The following is an 8,033-nucleotide window of genomic DNA, read 5'->3' on the forward strand; positions in this document are numbered from 1 at the left end:
AGACAAACTAACTCAGAATATGAACCGGATAAGAGATGTCCGGACGAGTGACAACTAGATAGACAAGACTGCCAACGAGATGACGATAACGCGTCGGGTCAGGGAGAGGATCACCATCAGTAGCACGGAGGTGACCATTGAGCTCCATGGGAGTCTCAACAATGCGCTCGTCAGTAAGAGCAGCACGAGCAAGAAGATCCTGGATATACTTTTCCTGGGATATAAAAAAGCCATCAGAGTTAGAAGAGACTTCAATCCCAAAAAAGTAGCGAAGAGGTCCAAGATCAGACATAAGAAACTGCTCACTAAGACGCGCCTTTACAAAGGCAATATACTCGGGGTCATCCCCAGTGATGATCATGTCATCAACATAGAGAAGAAGAAGAGTCCGACCACGAGGAGAAAGGTGAATAAACAATGCTGGATCATGAGCACTTGCTGAAAAACCAGCAGTAGTGACCACAGAGGCAAAACGCTCAAACCAGGCGCGAGGGGCTTGCTTAAGGCCATAGAGAGAGCGACGAAGACGACATACCATTGCCATCAGGAACAGAATACCCAGGTGGTGGCTGCATGTACACCTCCTCACGCAGCTCACCATTAAGAAAGGCATTCTTAACATCAAGCTGAGATATAGACCAGTGGCGTGCAGAGGCAACGGCAAGAAGTGTACGAATAGTGGTCATATGGGCCACAGGAGCAAAAGTCTCGTCATAATCACGACCATGCTCCTGCTGAAAACCACGAGCCACAAGACGAGCTTTGTGACGCTCAAGAGAACCATCGGAGCGAGTCTTAACCTTGTAGACCCATTTACAAGTGATGGGACGGACTCCAGGAGGAAGAGAAACAAGATCCCAGGTACCAGTGCGTTCAAGAGCAGCAATCTCCTCTGCCATCGCAAACTGCCATTCAGGATGAACAACAGCCTGACGGTAAGAAGTCGGCTCAAGAACAGCAGCACCAGCGGTGGGAAATCCAAAGCGATCAACGGGCGGACGAGGACGAGAACGCAAGCCATAGGTAGGCTGAGAAGAAGAGGACGACTCATCCAATGAGGCATCCACAGGTCATGAACGACGAGTGTAATGCTGAGGAAAAGAGGGTACAATAGAAGGAGGAATCGCCAAGGGAGAATCGGGGGGTGGCGACGAAGAAGTCACCGGAGATGAAGGTGTAGAATCCGGTGACATGCTAGGCGAGGAGACCGGAGAAGATGGTGGCTGCAAATCGACTAGAGGTGGAGAAGCAGATGGAGTGGAACGAATAGGCACAGTCGCGACGGGGGTGAGAGGTGAGTCAGGAAAAGTGAGGAAAGAGATATCCTCCACTGAAAAAATCGAGGAAGATGGGCGTGGATAGAAGGGACGAGACTCATCAAAAGTCACGTCTCGAGAGATACGCATCCAACGACCAATAGGATCCCAACAACGATAGCCCTTATGCTCATCACTGTAGCCTAAGAAGACACACTCAACAGACTAAGCGGTCAGTTTGGTGCGTTCGCGAGGGGAAAGAAGAACATAGCAAACACAACCAAACAAGCGAAGCATCGAATAATCGGGAGAACGATCAAAAAGACGCTCGAAAGGAACACCACCCTGTAGAGCAGCGGAAGGCTGTATATTGATAAGATAGGTGGAGGTGGAGACGGCCTCAGCCCAAAAATGAGGCGGGAGAGAGGCAGCAATCATCAATGCACGAGCCGTCTCAAGAAGATGTCGATGCTTTCGCTCAGCCACACCATTCTGAGCATGAGCACCAGGACAAGAGAATTGAGAGAGAGTTCCTTGCTCAGCAAGAACACCACGCAACATCTTAGAGATATACTCGCCAGCGGAGTCAGCACGAAAAACACGAATGGGTGAAGAGAACTGAGTATGAACCATGGCAGCAAAACGCTTATAAATAGACAACACCTCACTACGAGAAGTCATGAAATAAAGCCATGTGTAACGAGAGAAATCATCTATGAAAATAATATAGTATTTATGACCACCTTTCGAAGCGAAAGGAGACGGACCCCATACATCAGAATGAACTAAATCGAAAGGACGCTTAGACACTGACTCACTATGTGAATATGGTAACTGAATCTGCTTGCCAAGACGACAACCCTGACACTCTAAAGAGACATCTCCTGAGACAGACCCCAGAAGACCTCGACGAACTAAAGACGACAACCGAGAAACACACAGATGACCAAGTCGATGATGCCACTGCTTGAAGGAACCAGTAACGGAGGCGACAGAAGCGGAGGAACTGGCGATGGTGGTGGCAGCGGAAGGAACATGAAGCCAGTCCAACTCCCAAAGACCCTGAGAATCACGGCGGCGAGGGCCAGCCCCAACCAGAGTGTGCGTGCGACGATCCTGGACAGAACAAGAGTCGACGTCAAGGATGACACGACAACCAGAATCAGTAAGTTGACCAGCAGAAAACAGATTCATGGTAAGGCGAGGAACATGAGCAACATCAGGAACAGAATAAGAAGGAGTGGAAAGATTGCCTCTACTAGCAACAGAAAGTGGAGTACCATCAGCAGTGAAGACATGAATAGGAGAATCCAGCGATCGAAGAGAGGACAAAGTGGAAGAATGAGAAGACATATGAAAAGAAGCTCCAGAGTCCAGAACCCATGGGGATGTACCTGACTGTGTAGAGGGCGGTTGCTCAGTGCGGGAAGCATCAGTCACAAAACCAGCAGTACCCGTCGAGGAAGAACCTGAAGCCGCGAGCAGACGCTTAAGTCTCAGAATATCCTGCTCAGTCAAAGCAATGGCTGAAGCTGTCGAGGGAGATGACGAAGTCCCTGAGGATGATGATCGCGCCTTGCACAGGTGTTTCCGCTTTGTGTAGCACTGGGACTCAATGTGACCATCATTGTTGCAGTAGTCACAATGTCGACGGGGGCGACCTGAGCCTCCAGAAGGAGTGGGCAAGAGCGGCGGAGCACTCGAGCGAGAATGGGTCGGTGCAGCAGGTGGAGTGGAAGAAGCCCGAGTAGCGAGCACAGAGGGACCCTCCAGCAAACCAGCACCACGTAAGCGAGTCTCCTCAGCACGAATCTCTGAAAGCGCCTCCATGAGAGAAATACGGCCACGAGCAAACAACTGAGCACGCCGGGGCTCAAACTCCTTACGGAGCCGAGACAGGAACTCGTAGACGCGATGAAACTCCAAATTGGCCTGGACAGCCTGGCAACAGGGGCAAGTACGACAACCAGCACTGCGGAGAAAATCAAGCTGGCGCCAGATAGCAGAACTCTGTGCATAGAAGTCATCAACAATAGAGTCACCCTGCTGAAGAGCATGCTCCTGACGAACCACAGAAAGGTATAAGGCATCACCAGAGGGCTCATAGCGCTGACGAAGACAGGTCCACATCTGAAAGACAGTAGGAAGACCCAGAAACTCAGAAGCAAACTGAGGCAGAACACTAGCAGTGAGAACAGCTGCAGCACGAGCATCATCATCAAGCCACTGGGTGTAAACAGACAAAGCACCATGATACATCTGAAGAGCCTCCTCATAAGCCAAAACCCTTTCATCATAAGCACGATCAGCAGCCTCATCAGCAAGCTTAGCCGCATCCTTGGCGGCCTGATTAGCGTCCGTAGGAAGAACCAGTGGAGTCGGCGGAGTAGGGGCCACCGGAGGAACCAGATGTGGTGGACAGCAGACCTCGCCAGAAAGAACACCCCAGAGACGGATGCCACGCATGTGAATGCGCATGAAGCCAGCGAACTCGGTGTAGTTAGTACCATCGAAGATCACCGGACAGTGAGGGACAGCAACATAGCCCGATGCAGCAGACATTTAAAAAAAACAAAAACTGACGAGAGAGCTTCCAATCGGGACGGGATCCGGAAGCGGCAGGCAACCGATCGGAACCCTAGTAGCACTGACAATCGGCGGCTGAGGCACCACGCAGCACCAAGGAGCAGTAGTAGCACCGCGTAGGAGCACGTAGCAGCACCAGGTAGGAGCAGTACGCTCCTTTGTTTTTTTACGAAGAAAAGAGCTGGGGCTGGAGGCCAGGAACAGCAGCAGCGGACGAACACCTCAGACTGTACGTCTTGGGCTGCGGCGGGTGACCCAGCAGGCGAGGAGTGGATCAAGGCGACCCGATCTGGAGGGCGCGACCCGATCCGGACAGGCAGATGGATCGGGGCAGCAGCGGCCAGCGGAGAATCGGGTGCGGATGAACACAACAGCGATCAGGAGAGTTGTGGTCGTGCGTACACAGATGAGCAGCAGCAGTCGGCCGGAGAGAGGAGCAGCGGCAATCGACGCCGGAAATTGGATCGAAGAGCACGAGTTGCGCGTGCGAAAAAAACCCTAGGGCTCTGATACCATGTTAGGAATAAGCAACTTGTATTCCCATGAGGCCATAGGCCGACATATATACATGTACAGGTGTGGAACATATGAAGGAAACCCCTTATACAACGGGATAAATACAAAGGGGTACATGACATATATTATAACTCTAACATTCATCATACCCACACACCTCCGGATCAGCAGCCTGCCGGCCTCTCGCTGCGGCAACGAGTACCACACCACCATGGAGCATCCGCGACAAGGACGCGTGTAAGTCCGGCCGGTGGTGCCGGCGGCGTGCTCCTAGCCGGTGTTGCCTAGTCGTAGTCGGACGACGAGTTGGTGCCAGTGCAGTGGCGGAGCTAGCATTTGACAGCAGGGTGGTCTGCCTTCAATTTTTTTTTGAGAACTATGACATGTAAATATTTAAACTAATTGCAGGTATCACATAAATAGATCAATATGGTCTTATAAACACACTAAAATTCTCATTCAAGTCTCAATTTTGCATAAAAGAAGCTTACATAGTACATACCTTGAGAAGTGAAAGAAGACTGTTTCCGGCCTACGCTTTTGCATAGCCATGAATATATTCATTATATCATCATCATTCACCTCGGAAAAAAGCATCCATCCCAATAATGTGACAAGACAATCATCCAAAAGAGTATCATCCAAATTATTTCTCAACTTGCTCTTGACGGAAACATGTTGGTGAAAAAGTTCTACAATATCTCCAGTCCTCTTCATCCTTCAATAATTCTGCAATAAGAATATACTCGCTGTCAATCATAAATTCATAATGACACAACTGATAGAAATAATATGCTTAATTAGGTGTTTGTTCATCGGTTCATCTTCATCAGTTTATGTATTTGTACTGTCCAGTGCACAACACAAAAAAATAGCAAGCAAACCCTAAGTAAAAGATTAGGTAATTGGGGAGTGGATGAACGGTACCTCAGATCAGGTCGAGCCGAGTGCCGTAGTGCGGACTAGGCGGCTACAGCCCGCTTGCAGGGGCGCCAGGCGGCTGGGACAGGGCAGGATCTCGGCCTGGGATGGTGGATTGGTGGTGTAGCTCGCGCCGAGCGATTGGCAGACCGAAGGCGCAATGGGGAGGCAGGAGCGGAGGAGCCTAATGGCTGCTGAGAGGCCGGCAAGGGCGGCGACCGGTGATGCAAGCAGAGGCGGGGACGGGGCGGCCGGCGGCTGGGTATCGGGCAGAGGGAGTCGCGCGCGTGCGTGGTGTCTCGCTATGAGCGAGAGGTGTTTTTTGGTTTTAGGTTAAAGTGTTGCTGGGCTATTTTTTTCTTCTCTGGCCCATCCCTATAGGTATAGGTATATAGGCCGGGTCAAAATCCCAGGGTGGGCCGCAGCCCACCCTGGCCACCCTGTAGCTCCGCCAGGCGCGCACGCTAAGGCCAACCCCACCGCGCGACCCTATCCTGTCGGTCCGCGTCCTTTTGGGGTAAAAGGGACAAACCGGGCGGCCCAGCGCGCGGGAGCAAACGGACTTTTGTCCGTTTTGTGTCCGCTTTCAACCCATCCCCGGCCCAAGTTTGCGCCGCTTTGGGGGTGAAACGGACACCACGCGGACGCGTCGTCCGTCTGCGCGTGTCCTCCCCTAGCCCGCCCGTCGGTGGCACAGGGCGGGCCTTTTTCTATCCACCCCCCTCCCTCCCTCCGGCCGCACCCCACTCCACTCTTCCCCACTCTTTCCCTCGCCGCCGCCGCTGCCATTGCAGTCGTGCAGCTCGGACGCGCGCTCGCCCAGCCCCTTCCCCTCGGTGCCGCCGAGCTACCCAACCACGGCCACCTGGTTTGCGCACCCACCGGCAGGATTTGGGGCGGATCCGGTCGGTCTTGAGCTCGCCCGGCTATGGGAGGCTGGGCCGCGCCATGGACTGGCCGGGCACCTCGCCGGAAGGCCCTGGCAGGGCCGCAAGGCCACATGCAGGCAGTGGCTCCTCCTCTAGCCGCTGCTGCACCGTCGGTGGTCCGCCGGCAGATACACGAATGGCGGCCGGCCGGGCTCGGTGCTTGCCCAAAAGCTCGTCGGCGCACCGTTGCCACTCATTAAGTGCGACCACTGCCCAAGGATGGCCGTGCGCCGCGTGTCTACAACGCCGGAACATCCCGGATGGGTGTTCATCAAGTGCTTAAACGATGGGGTATGTGCTCTTTTTAGCTTCGGTTTGTGCTCTCGGAGTAGACTAGTTGTGCTAACTTCAAATTTTATTGTGTAGAATGGATGCAAGTTTTGGTATTGGGAAGAAGAGTACATCGATATATTGATAGAGCGAAATTTAGTACATGTTCGTGCACTTTTAGCTAGCATAGAGGCTGTAGATGAGACAAGTGCACTTGTTGCTAAGGCTAGACACGAGACTAGGTATGAGGAAGCAACATCGACTTCTGGCTTGAAGAAGAAAGGAGGGTGCAACATCGAGCCTCCTCCACAGATCAACAATGAATGCATCGAGAAGGCCCTAACCCAACTCAAGGGAGCAGTTATGGAAGTTGGGTATCTTCTAAAATGTATTCTTGTGGTTGTTATTTTCTTTGGCCTTGCTTTACTAGTCAAAATGTGATGATGTATTGTCATGTACCAAAAATGAATGATAAAAAAAAGTTAAGGACTTGCAAAGAAAAATGCACGCGGACAGGATGCGGCCGGGATGCGTCCGCGCGCTGGGCGCACGGCCACCGCATCCCAGGACACGCCCGGACACGACCCCAAATCCCTACCCAAACGGACAGAATCCGGACAAAACGGACGTCCGTTTGGGGTCGCGCGGTGGAGTTGGCCTAACTAGCTCGATCAAATGCCCACTAGAGAGATTAAAGGCAAAAAAGATAGGACGACAATGAGAGAGAAAGTTTGCCACATCAGCAAAGACCGGTCAAAACCGGGTTGAGTCAGCAAAGATACCGGGTTTGCTGAGACGAAGGACTAAACTTGTCCGGTTTGAAAAGTTCAGGGGCTAAGGTTTACCGATTTTAGAGTTGAGAGACCAAATCGAGACTTTCAAAAGAGTTGAGAGACCAAAAATATACTTTTCCCTTCAAAGATCGCCGGTCGTGGTGGAGTCCATATCCCACGTTATATCTTCCCCATATCGGGCAAGCTCAACGGTCCTGAGGCCCAGGAAGTGAAATAGAAGGAGGAGGAGAATGGGAGTGGCCTTCCTGGGACCCAAACCATAGTGACGTCCTATGTGCTACTCTTCCTCGCCTGAGTCTGGCGTGGATGGCCCAGCATCCTGGTCGTGTCGGCGGACGCGAACCACGGTGGCGGCGTGGTCAACGCAGAGTTGGCACCGTCCACGATCGGTCGGTCGCATGTGCATCCTCTTCGGCCACCTCTACGTCGATCTCCGTGAACAGGGCGTCCCTCTCCGCCCGAAGCACCCGCAGCCACCATCGCTCGCGACAGATCTCGTTTGTGTTGTGCATGGACTAGCTAGTATAGCGTTCGTTGCTCATCCAAAAAGCTTGGATCCTACACAACCATGATCATGACGTCATCATAGTTCGCCTACTTGCCGATGATATGCTCCTCTGTGAGCCGGTGCTTGTCGAGGAGCCGAAGGTTGTAGCTTTGTTCCTACTACGCCTGCCGGGACACCGACAGTGGCGGCACCTGGTGCTATTTCACCAGTACGGCGTCGAAGTGCACCCGCGCCTGCTCCAAGGTGATGCTGG

Source organism: Aegilops tauschii, chromosome 3, assembly GCF_002575655.3.
Source record: "Aegilops tauschii subsp. strangulata cultivar AL8/78 chromosome 3, Aet v6.0, whole genome shotgun sequence".
In the NCBI taxonomy this organism is placed as follows: Eukaryota; Viridiplantae; Streptophyta; class Magnoliopsida; order Poales; family Poaceae; genus Aegilops; species Aegilops tauschii.